Consider the following 13,540-nt stretch of genomic DNA (forward strand, 5'->3'; position numbering starts at 1 on the left):
TTCTATTCAACATAGTTCTCAAAACTATGGCTAGAGCAATTAGATGATAGAAATTAAAGGCATAGAGATAGGAAAAGAAGAACTTAAATTAGCACTATTTGCGGATGACATGATCCTATGCCTAGAAGACCCAAAAATGTTCTACCAAGAAACTCCTAGAGCTAGTAAATGAATTCAGCAAAGTGGCAGGATATAAAATCAACATGCATAAATCAAAGACATTTCTGTATATCAGTGACAAATTCTCTGAAATGGAAATGAGTACAACCAACGAATTCACAATATTCACACACACACAAAATAAAATACATGGGAATCAATCTAACAAAAGTTGTGAAAAAACTATACAATGAAAACTACAGAACCCTAAAGAGAGAAATAGAAGAAGGCCTTAGGAGATTGAAATATATACCTTGTTCATGGATAGGCAGAACTAATATCATTAAAATGGCCATATTACCAAAAGTACTCTATAGGTTTAATGCGATACCAATCAAAATCCCAATGACATTCCTCGCCGAAAGAGAAAAAGCAATCATGAAATTCATCTGGAAAAATAAAAGACCTAAAATAGCAAAAGCAATTCTAATCAGGAAGAGTGAAACTTGCTTTATAGTGATATCAGATTTTAAACTATACTACAGAGCAATTGTAACAAAAAGAGCATGGTACTGGTACCAAACAAGAGGGTAGACCAATGGTACAGAATAGAGGACACAAAGACATCGCTTTTCACATGTTTATTTTATAACCCATGACTTTGCAGAAGTTGTTTATTAGCTCTAATAGTCTTTTGATTGATATTTTTGAATATTTTAGGTATAAGATAATATTATCTATAAAGAGTATTGATTTGTCTTCTTTTCCTATTTTTATCCCCTGTAATTTTCTTGACTAGTAATTCTGGCTAATATTTCTAGTACTATATTAATTAGAAGTTGTAAGAGTGGACATTTTTTTTTTGTAGATGTTAAAGGAAATATTTTGTTTTCCCTCTATTTATGTTTACTTGGGTCTGTGTTTTAAACATATATTAAATTTGATGTTGAGGTAAGTTTATTTTATACCTAGTTTCTTCAGTATTCTTTTATCATGAATTGGTGCTGAATTTTATCAAAGGCTTTCTGTACATCTATGGAGATGACTAATGGTTTTGTGTGTTTAATTGTATTTATGTAATGAATTACATTTTATTGATATCTCTATGGTAAACCATCCATTGCACATCTAGGGTAAATAAACTTAGTCATGATGCATAAGTATTGTTGAATGAAATTTGCTAGTATTTAAGAACTTAATAATAATGTTTAATATCTAAGTTTTCAGTATTGTTGATCTATAGTTTTCTTTCCTTGATGTGCCTTGGTATGACTGTGATATTGGCTTCATAGAATAAATTTGGAAGTGTTCCATGTTTTCTATTTAATTGATAATTGGTATTTCTTCTTGTATAATAGAATTAATTAAATAATCTCTTTGTGTCTGGACTTTTCTTTGTGGAAATGTTTTATTATTACTGCTTCTAACTCATTGCTAGTTATTGTTGGCTATTTTTCTCTTGATTCAATTTTTGCAGGTCACAGTTGTCTATAAATGTGTTTATTTCTTCTAGGTTTTTCAATTTATTTGAATACAAGTTTCAAAAACACACTATAATTATTCTCCAGATTTCAGTGATGTCATGGTGATTTCTCCCTTTTTCTTTCTGATTTTATTAATTTTGGTCTTTTAAAATCTTTTGATTAGTTTGTCCAATAACTTTCCCAGGTTGTTTATCATTTTAAAGAATCAACTGTTCATTTATTTTTTTCTTTTCAATATATTTGATTTTGGCTGTAATCTTAATTATTTTCTTTTTTCTACTGGTTTGGGGATAAGTTTGTTCCTTTCCAAAGACCTTGAGTTGTATGATTAGGGAAGTAGAAAGAAAGGACATCCTGTTATGTGGTCTCTCTGTGTTGTGTTGGGCAGGCCAACCATGAATTATTTGGCTCAAGTGATCTTTCTACCTCAGCCTCTGAAGTATCTGGGACCTCAGGGATATGGAATTATGAGGGAGATTTCAAGTTGATGGTATATAGAAGGTCACTTTCCTCACTGCTTCATTACATGAAATCATATGGGAAGTTTCTCAACCATGTGGGTGCCCAAAAATGGTGTGTGTGGGGGGGAATTTTACCAGATTTTTATAGTGATCATTCAAAGTGATTGGGAACTCAGAAAGTTGAATATAATAAACAAGGAAAAATCCCCATATCTACATCAGCTGCCATGCGTGGCATAAGTCACAACCATCCCTTTGTGAGCACAGTGGAGTGATAAAAGAATTAAAGAAACCCACATTTTAGGATGTCTGATATGTATCTGGGTATGGAGAGTTTATGGGCTAAAATGAAAAATGTGCTTCACACTATCCTTGTATTGGAAAGAAGCCAATTCTCTCCCAGTTGCATGTGGAGGACAACAAATACAAAATTTTGCAGCCATGGTGCTTATGCCAGAAGCTGGGGGAGCTGATTTTTTTTTGAAAATCTGAGTTTGGCCCTGAATACAGACGTGGCTAACACATCTGCATGAGATAGAGTGTGCCTAAGTCACCAGAAGAAAATCAAACATGGAGAGGGGTTTACATAGGGGACTACTAGTTGTGAAAACCTACCCAGCTTTTCCACTCCTCATTCAATCTGGCTGCTTGAAGGACCAGATGGGAGATATGCAACTGGCCAGGAATTTGAAAGGACAGAGACAGGAGAGATAGAGTTTGGAGACTGACCCCAAACCAGGAACATGTCCTTTACCACATGAGTAGAATGCAGAGGAGATCCCTGGGGTGCAGTGTTCCAGTGTGGACCAGCAATTGCTGGGCTCTGGTGGAGCACAATTTAAAACTTTCAAACAAATTGGAATTTGGTGGAGAGCATGGAGCCCACCTAATTCTTAACTTACCTCCAAGAGATTTATTTATGTGATTACCTTTCTAACTCTAGCAAAGCCACCTTAGAACATGCAAATCATTAGGCTATTACCTGTACCACATCCTCCCTGGCCTCATCCATCAGGATAAGTGCCTCTGCATTCTTAGATTCAGAAGTAGTGTGCAGTTGGGTCATGGAAAGGCTGTGGAAGGAGGGAATTTTAGCATACTGGTGAGGTTTCTTGTAGCTGCAGAAGAGAGACTTCAGCTCCAACAGTTCTACTTAGCCGACAGAACTGTGTTCCATATGGTATATTGAGGATATTTTCTTCTGACAATGTTTGCTTCTTTAATTTATATCCTCTTAAAATGAGTCGTTTTTTAAATAGGGAATGATGATTAATTTTAGTTTCCCATTTGTACTAAGTTTAATGAGTTCTACTGATACAACTTACATATGGAATGTCATCTAGAGATTTTAAACATTACTTATTTGTATACATATTATAAAAGAAGACATGAGTTTTAACTTGATATTTTATAAGCCTTTATTTTATTTTATTTTATTTTCATGTGATGTTAAGGATCAAACTCAGGACCTCACACATGCTAGGCCAGTGATCCACCACTGAGCCATATCCCCATATATAATTTAGCATTTTTTATTTATAAACTTGCTTCTGTAATATTAATAAAATAGAACTACTATTGATGTGAATTCTATACTTTGAGTAATTATAAGTTTCTAAACTTTTAGAAGGAAATAAGATTCTGTGTTCAAAACTTCATTTCATAGAGGGCAATATCACAATGCCATAAACTACTTATATATCTCATGAAGTCTTTGGATCCAATTTAACTCAAAAACTTAAAAATATACTGACCCTGGACTCTGTCAGTTAGGAGATGACTAATAAGAGGATCATGATATAAGGGTTTGGAAGCACACTGAATATTTTTGAAACTCAAATGAACATGCTAGTAATTTCCCATTCCTGAATTAAAAATACACAGGAATATAATTTAGAAGTTTAGAGGAGGAATATTTTTTTTCATTAGTACTTTATTTAATATGTATATTATATATTATGTATGTATATATATATACATAATATATAATACATGTATATATATATATACATAATATATAATACATGTATATATATATATATATATATATACCCTTTCCAATTTGTGTCACAATGAAAATGTCTGAATCTAATTTTTCTTAAAGGAACATTTAGGTCAGTGGAATGTCATCCTACCCTGATCACTGTACTTAAATTTCTGATGTTTTCACAAACTCAGTTGATTTTTAGTTTTTTTGTTTTGTTTTCATAAATAATAAAATAATAAAATTCTAAAAAGCAATTTTCTATTCCTCATTACAAAGAGAGTTACTCAATATAGAAGAAAAATAAAACAAAGGGAGTAGAATTTGTGGACAGAAATAGTGGCTCTAACTACAGTGCTCAAGAAAGTTATGCTGATTCTGCAGTAGACCTTGAAAATAGTTTTGTTAGCATACCTCAGTACTACCTTTAAAATGATGCTTTAAGCTAGTAAGTAGTCAAGTGATTGAATGTAGCAAAAGTTAGAAGATTCTAGTGACCTATTTTTTTCACCACACAAAAAAAATGAATATTAGAAAATACAGGAAAAACAAAGTGATGAAAAAGAAAGTAAAAACACACTAAACACAAATAAAGGAACGTCAAGTTCTGAATATGAAAGACAGTAAAATGTGCACTTTTTGTAACATTTAACGGGATAGAAGAAAGTAGTATTGATTGTTCTTGATGGTAAGAACATCCCTCCATGAGCAGCATTCATGTCCTGATATTGGATGTCAGAAACGCTAATAAATTAGAGAAAGAAATCACTCTTACTTCTGGTGTGTGTTTTGTGATGAAAACTATTTTAAAGTAAAATTTGTGAAAATGCTTACTGGTTTTTAAATTTTAAATTTTCTGTAGACAAAGAATGCAACACATAATTATTTTTAAAAGAGAATATCTAACTGAGGAAGCATGAACACAGGGACTTGTAAGTATAAAAAAATAGAGTAGGGTGTGGTGGCCTGCACAGATGCTGATACTCAGAAATAATAAAGTGTGCAATGTAGATTAAGCAAGAAATCACAGAACACGTACCATTATGATTATGTAAATAATAATCAATAAACACTAAAGCCTTTTAATATTTGACTCATTAGGCCTGAAAAGAAAAAAGTGGGCCCATGATCTAAATTGGTTTTCCTCCTTCTTTCATTGCCATTGGAAAAATATTGTGAACACCTAAAACATTGTGAAGGGTCTTCTATGTATATATTTCAAAATTATGGTCAATATCATGCAACTAGTAGTAGATATGGCTAAATTTAGTTTCCTTTTAGAACTTAACATAGTTGCAGATAGAGTGGAGGCTGCTGATTTAGGTATAAATTTTGGAAATACTGTTTTATAGAGTCCTGGTGATTGAACCCAGAGGTGCATTTTCATTCATATACATTCACAATTCTTTGATATTTTACTTTAATACCTGGTCTCAGTTACCAAGGCTGGCCTTGAAGTTGTGATTATTCTGCCTCAGACTCTATGATATTTGAGAATACAGGTATGTACCACCACATCAGGCCTGGACACTACCTTTTAATTTTTACATGCATCTAATAATCAAAACTTTTTAAAACATTACTTCCTTTTCTTTTATATAAAATATTCAATACTAACTTTCCAAATTGGTCTTCACCCTCACATTATTTTTTTTTCAAAAGGCCAAGCTTCATGTTGAGTAGTTATACTTTTTTTTAAACCATAACATGATATGCTCTTTAGGTTCTATTCTGAGTTAGCAAGTCAATTTTATATATGTTTTAGAAAAATAAATTGCCACAAATTGTTCTGGTCATGCTCTTAATAGAAGTACCTTTCCCTTAGTCATCATCAAAAGAAAGATAGAAGGAAATTTGTTGAAGTCAAAAACTAAGATCCAACAGTTGGCCAGTTCTTGTTTCTTGTTTATGATTTGGTTGCTTTAAAAAAATCCTTCTTCAGATTGCTCTGATGGCCTTTCCTATGATATTTAATAGTCAGCTCCATTTAAAAGCACTAGTTTAGGTGAAAAGTGGATACTAAGGGAAATAAATATCTGGAACAAATTAATAGTACTAAATGTTTCTCATGATTATATACAGCTTCCACTGACCATTCTGGGATTGCAAATCATAGAGCTTTCAATGACTTTCATTCCTCACTACATTTCACTAATCAGCTAATGCAGAATTAATTTCTCAACAAATTTGTATTAAATAAGTAGCAATTTAGAAAAAACCAAATATAATTTACACCTGTGAAATTAAAACAATATATGTGGCAGTTTGCCAAATACTTGGTATATTCAAATAATAAAATGAAGAAGTTTACTATAATTGTGGCTTTCCTTTATGTGATAGGGGAAAGTTTATTGTCATGTTGTTTCAAAAAGACCTTGACCACTTCCTTATGAAAAAAAAAAGTTGTTATTCTTTAACATGGATTTTCTTGATTTTTTTTAGTTTTTCCCTTTTTTCTTGCACACTGAGAAGGTATTTGCTGGGGTCAAACACAGTGACATAATGATCAATCAATTGAATTTTCAAATAATGTTGTAAAATGCACCTCTGACACATTTGCAATTGTTTTCATGTTATATAGTAGTCTCATGCACATTCAGCATAAGGTTGCTCATTAATTTTGGTATCAATACAGGGTTAGTTATATTGAAAAGATGTTGAGAAAATTCCATTATTACATCTATAATAATGAAATCTACCAATTCACTTTATCGTTAAATCTCCCTGCCCTCACTCAGGACAGTTTCTCTGTAGTATACACACACACACACACACACACACACACACACACACACACATATATATATATATATATATATATATATATATATATATATCAGGAGAAATATTGGTAAAAAATGTATCTTTTACCTGTAGTATAAAAATAAGTGGTCATGTCCTTCATCTTTCTGAACTCAGGACAAGCATAACTCTGAAATATGGTACTGTGAACTGAGATATAGTTTTGAGGGTGCTGTTCCAAAAATTTCATAATTTCTCTTACACCATTGGTATTGAATTACTAGAGATCTCGCTACATATTCAGAACAGTACATAAGTGAACAAATTCTCTGTTAAGCAAAAATGCCCTGTGAAGCCAGGGATGGCAGAAATACTGATTATACTGAGACTCTGGAAATCTCAGTTCTTTTTTTTTTTTTTTTTACCTCTAACTAGTAAATTTATCTAGCTCAATAAATCACTCTCTATTCCTTTTCTTGCTTTTAAAACCTGAGTAGCAATATTTGTTGTTTTTAAATTTCTGTATTTTTTCCCAATTTGACTGAAATAAAACATGTAGAGATCTGTTGGAATATGTTACAAAGCATACAAATGAAAGTGAATAATCATTGTTAACTTTGTAGGGACTCTTTTTCTTTCAAATGCTGTCCTAGCTCAAAGTTGGTAGCTTATCTTTGTTCAATTACCTTTAACTGATTATATATCCATTTTCCCTCTAGCATTTGGAAGCCACACTTAATACACTATTGGTCTTTTGCTTTCATCTATACAAGATTTTATTTGTATGCTGTTGTGTGTTGACCCCATTGATTTTCCTCTAATTTAGTGTAGTTTCATGTATAATTAAATTGTTATAAATGTCTATATTAGAGAGTGTACAATGTCCCCAGACCTTATTCTTTACCATATGTTGTTGTAAACTAACTTCTTCATGAATTATATTAATATTAATAAATTTTTAAATGATATTCAATATGATTTTTTATGGATTCCATGTATAAGAAGCCTTTATCTTACTGTAACTGGTAAGACAACATTTTAAGATAAGAAACTTAATCTTTACATACAACCTTCTCAGTTTACCTTACTAATTGGTCCATAAAAAATAAGGCTATAAAACATATTTCATTGATTATTCCTGCCTTGATACAATACTACTCATAGAATAACAGTGATGTTAGAATTTACTAATGTACATGAAAACACTGATCATAGAAAAACATTCATTCACAGAAAAATAAAATATCACCAATGATGCTGAAGTCTAGAAGGCCATTATGCACACACAAGAAATATAAAGCTCTTCTCTCCACAAGAGCTACCTTTACATTTGTGGAAATTCAGTCTCTTCAAATCAGTAGGAATTGTTAAAATTTGTAATTCAAGATATGAAAATATGGGGCTTATGTTTTATATCTATGTCCTTCTTATAACACTTAATTTCACTGTAAATACAATCAGAGAAAATTATAAAGATCTGATTTATGCAATTATATTCCATATTAAGTTTTATTTAAATGTGTAAAAGTATTGAGAGATGCTAGAGTATTATTTACTCAATAGCATGTTTTACTGTTGAATAAAATATTTAGTCAAGTGGAACACTGTGATGTCTGTCATTTAATGACATGATGCAATACATGAGTGTTAACATATAAACAAATATTCAGTTATAAAGACATATTGCATACATAAGGTAAATATAGGTAAAAAATGCACTGTAAACTGATCATGATGGTCCTTGCTTGTAAACCAAGCAAATTGGAAAGCTGAGTAGTTTCAGAAGTTTAAATTGAGCCTCAGAAACTTAGTGTGTTTTCAAGCAACTTGGAAAGACCAGTCTCAGAATTTGAAATAGTGGGGAGAGGGCTTAGGAATGTGGCTCAGTGTTTAAAAATTCTTAAATTTAAACTGCAATACAAAAAAAGTGTAAAATATTACAATTCAGTGTTGAACATCAAAAAATAGATCTCTTATAACTGTTTTCTCTAGTATTCAAAAGTGAAAATAGTAATATTTATTCAGAAAAAAATTATATGCTTTCAAAGATAAGGTTTCTGCACCATGTATGTATGATATTTATGACTGATATTTCTACCAAATAACTTGATAATGCTTAATAAATTAAAACAAAAGTTAAAGACAACTACTTATATTCTACATTTAAATGAGTTGTGTCTTTTACTGATCCTCATACATATCAAGGTTTAATGTATAGATAATGACTTACTCTCATATTTGTCAGGGTGTTTATTATAAAGGTTTAATTGTTCTATAAGGCATATATTTTGTAGAAAATATTTTCAATATTCACTACTTCTATGAGTTTTCAGATGTTCAATGAATTTAAAATTTGAGGAAGTTTTAGAAATATTATTTTACTTTTTAGAGTTTCTGGGGACAATGAATTCTCCACCAATCAGTAGTGTTTAAGAAACATGTGGCAATGAAATGTTTTATCCTCCATTTGTTTTCTCTCTAACCAGTGTGTATCCACAGGTGCTGAGTATTGGTGAATATATTTTGGAGTCATTGTCACATTGTCAGTTTTCACATTTCAAAACTTTCTCTCTGCTATGATTATTGTGGTGAGGATTAAATTTTTACCCTTTCTTAAAGGAATGGTTCAATGGTCTCATTTATAAAGCTTCTCACCAACATATTTTCTCTGATGTCTAGTAATGTAAGATATATAATTTAAAATATTTCTACTTTCTCTATATTTGTATGTTTTCATTTCAGAATAAATAGCCTAGTGGTAAAAAAGAATTGATTTCTTATTAAAAGTTTTGATACATTGTTTTCATTCGTAGAGGTTCTTTCCTATATAAATTCTGTTGTTAATGAGGTTTAGTTTTTCTTTAAAAGTATTATCACTTTATTTACATTTCATATTCACCAGGGTGTCTTCTGCTGTGGTGAATAAAGTTTTATTTTTTATTAAAAGTTTTGCCACTTTATTCACATTTTTAGGGCTATTTTCCAGTGTGAGTTCTTCTATGGTGAATAATTCCTGTTTTATTCTAAATGCTTTGCCACATTCCTTAGATATGTAGGGCTTCTTTTGAGTGTGAATTCTGTGTGGCAAATAAGGTGTGATTTTCGACTGAAAGCTTTGCCACATTCTTTACATTTGTAGGGCTTCTCTCCAGTGTGAGTTCTGCTATGGCGAATAAGGTGTGATTTTTGACTGAAAGCTTTGCCACATTCTGTACATTTGTAGGACTTCTCTCCAGTGTGAGTTCTGCTGTGGTAAGTAAGTCCTACTTTTCGACTGAAAGTTTTCCCACATTCTTTACATTTGTAGGGCTTCTCTCCAGTGTGAGTTCTCTTGTGGCAAATAAGGTGTGATTTTTGACTGAAAGCTTTGCCACATTCTGTATATTTTTAGGGCTTCTCTCCAGTGTGAGTTCTGCTGTGGTAAATAAGTCCTACTTTTCGACTGAAAGCTTTGCCACAATCTTTGCATTTGTAGGGCTTCTCTCCACTGTGAGTTCTTCTGTGTTGAAAAAGGTCTGTATTTTGACTAAAAGCTTTGCCACATTCTGTACATTTGTAGGGTTTCTCTCCAGTGTGAGTTCTTCTGTGGCAAATAAGGTATGATTTTTGACTGAAAGCTTTGCCACATTCTTTACATTTGTAGGGCTTCTCTCCAGTGTGAGTTCTGCTGTGGTAAGTAAGTCCTACATTTCGACTGAAAGCTTTGCCACAATCTTTACATTTGTAGGACTTCTCTCCTCTGTGAGTTCTGCTGTGGTGAATAAGGTCTGTTTTTTGACTAAAAGCTTTGCCACATTCTCTACATTTGTAGAGCTTTTCTCCAGTGTAAATTCTTCTTTGGTAAATAATGTTTAATTTTTGACTAAAACGTTTACCATATTCTTCACATTTGTAGTGCTTCTCTTCAGTGTGAATTCTTCTTTGCTTAATAAAAATTGAGTTTTCTTAAAAAACTTTATCACATTCTGCCCATTGGTAAGGCATCTCTCTGGTGTGGTTTCTCATGTGGTAAATAAGACCTTTTTTTTTTTTTTTTTTTTTTTTTTTACTAAAAGCTTTGCCACATTGCTTATATTTGTAGGACTTTTCTCCAGTATAAATTCTCTGGTGGTGAACAAGACCTGATTTTTTATATGATTTCTGGTGTTCACTCTCACTTGTAGTTTTCCTTATTTTCTTTTGTTGTAAATAGTCAAGATCACAACTTCTGTATTTCCCACTTATCACTTTGTGAAATATATGTTTTATGCCCTTTTCTGGTGAATATTCTTGGATATCCTGAGGAGTCATGGCTGAAATAAACAAAAATAAAAAATAAACAATACCTACAAGACAGGGATAAATATATTTTGCATACATAACATGAAATTAAGATAGAATAAATACACCAGGAGTGTAGCAGATTAGTAAGTCCAAGTCATCATAAATCAAAAAATAAATCAGTTCAATAAAAATGCACAAACAAAATAACCTTCAGAATTATTTACTCAAATTTTTGTAGAGACCACAGCATCCAACAGGAGTACATCATTAAGAAAAGAAATATAATAAAAAGAAGGTAAGTATGTTACTTTTATCATCCTCAGCCTTTTGTTCTCTATAAGATAACATTGTGTACTTGGGAAATATCTACCAGCTACCTTCACTCTCAGTAGAACAAGAGAAATGTAAAACATATAAAATTTTTGGATTTTTCAAAGAGTGTCTAAAAACTGGCTTTGATCTACCATGACATACAGACATGAAAATAACTAGACCCGCATGTGGTGCACGCAAGGACCCTGAAAATAAACAGCTGCTGCCTGGCGAGCTGCCTTCTCCGGGCCTGCGACCCGAGTCTCCGCTGCCCGCGGGCCCGCTCCCATGCCGAGAGATCTACCTGCGGCCATGAGCAGCAATGAGTGTTTCAAGTGTGGACGATCTGGCCACTGGGCCCGGGGGTGCCCAACCGGGGGAGGCCATGGTCGTGCAATGAGAAGCCGAGGCAGAGGTGGTTTTACCTTGGATAGAGGTTTCCAGTTTGTTTCCTCATCTCTTCCAGACATCTGTTACCACTGTGGTGAGTCTGGTCACCTGGCCAAGGATTGTGACCTTCAGGAGGATGCCTGCTATAACTGCGGCAGAGGTGGCCACATCGCCAAGGACTGCAAGGAGCCCAAGAGAGAGCGAGGGCAGTGTTGTTACAACTGTAGCAAGCCGGGCCACCTGGCTCATGACTGTGACCACACAGACGAGCAGAAGTGCTATTCTTGTGGAGAGTTCGGACACATTCAGAAAGACTGCACCAAAGTGAAGTGCTATGGGTGTGGTGAGACTGGTCATGTGGCCATCAACTGCAGCAAGACAAGTGAAGTCAATTGCTACCGCTGTGGCGAGTCAGGGCATCTTGCACAGGAATGCACAATTGAGGCCACAGCCTAATTATTTTCCTTTGTCACCCCTTCTTTTTCTGATTGATGGTTGTATTATTTTCTCTGAATCCTCTTCACTGGCCAAAGGTTGGCAGATAGAGGCTACTACCAGGCCAGTGAGCTTTACTTGCCATGTAAAAGAAGAAAAGGGGTGGAAAAAAAAAAAACGACTTTCTGCATTTAACTACAAAAAAAAAGTTTATGTTTAGTTTGGTAGAGGTGTTATGTATAATGCTTTGTTAAAGAACCCCCTTTCTGCGCCACTGGTGAATAGGGATTGATGAATGGGAAGAGTTGAGTCAGACCAGTAAGCCCGCTCTGGGCTTCTTGGATAAGTTCCCATGTAGGAGGTATACCAATTCTGGAAGTGTCTTGGAACTTCCATAAATAACTCCAATTTTAGCATAATGATGGCCGTGGATTGCCTGACCTCAGTAGCTATTAAATAACATCAAGTAACATCTGTATCAGGCCCTCACGCAACATACATTTAAGTGGGAGTAAACAAAATAAGACGAAAGGGTGTGTCGGTGGCTAAGGCGAGAGAACCTGGGGTAAAAGCCTAAAACCAGGAAACAGCATCTCTGCAGCAGCTGCTGCTGCTGGACCTACAGATGGTGACGGCAAAGGTTTAGAACACATTGGGTTTTTTTGTTTGTTTTTCATAGACGAAATCTCAAAAAACCCAGAGTCAACATCGATGCTCGAGAGTTAGCATAAATTTGGACTTATTCAGAAATTGCAGAGAAATGCATTTTCACAGAAATCAAGATGTTATTTTTGTATACTATATCACTTAGACAACTGTGTTTCATTTGCTGTAATCAGTTTTTAAAAGTAAGATGGAAAAAGCAACTGAAGTCCTAGAAAAAAAAATAGAAAAATGTAATTTTAAACTCTTCCAATAAAGCTGGAGGAGGAAAGGGGAAAAAAAAGAAAAATGAACAAAAAATTTACTAAGAAGTATACACATATATGTCTATAAAATTTTCCATTAAAACATTTTAAAAGACTATAAAAACCTTGCATAGCCTATGGCCATAATACATGGATGAAGTCAATGCATAACGATCGAGTATAATAAATTGATTTTTATATTTTTAAATTCATGAGATATGATGATTTCTTTCATTGACAAATACACCTTTGTTTATTTCCTAAATATATCATGGTATTTTATACTATATATACAAGGTAAAATGACTAAATAGAATGAATTAACACAAAAAAGAATGAAATAACAAAATTATTATTTTAGATAATTATCAGTTTTGTTCTTGCAAGGTATTGTATTTCTTCTATTACTATTAATGAAGAATATAATACACTCACCATGTGGTAAAACAAAACTCTTGACCC

The 13,540-nt window shown here is 33.1% G+C and overlaps 2 pseudogenes; one reads left to right on the forward strand and one right to left on the reverse strand.

Moving 5' to 3' along the window:
* Positions 1 to 9,745: 9,745 nt before the first annotated feature.
* Positions 9,746 to 11,635, reverse strand: LOC143642338 (uncharacterized; annotated as a pseudogene).
* Positions 11,636 to 11,657: 22 nt separating this feature from the next.
* Positions 11,658 to 12,307, forward strand: LOC143642241 (CCHC-type zinc finger nucleic acid binding protein pseudogene; annotated as a pseudogene).
* Positions 12,308 to 13,540: the final 1,233 nt, after the last annotated feature.

Source organism: Callospermophilus lateralis, chromosome 11, assembly GCF_048772815.1.
Source record: "Callospermophilus lateralis isolate mCalLat2 chromosome 11, mCalLat2.hap1, whole genome shotgun sequence".
Taxonomy (NCBI): domain Eukaryota; kingdom Metazoa; phylum Chordata; class Mammalia; order Rodentia; family Sciuridae; genus Callospermophilus; species Callospermophilus lateralis.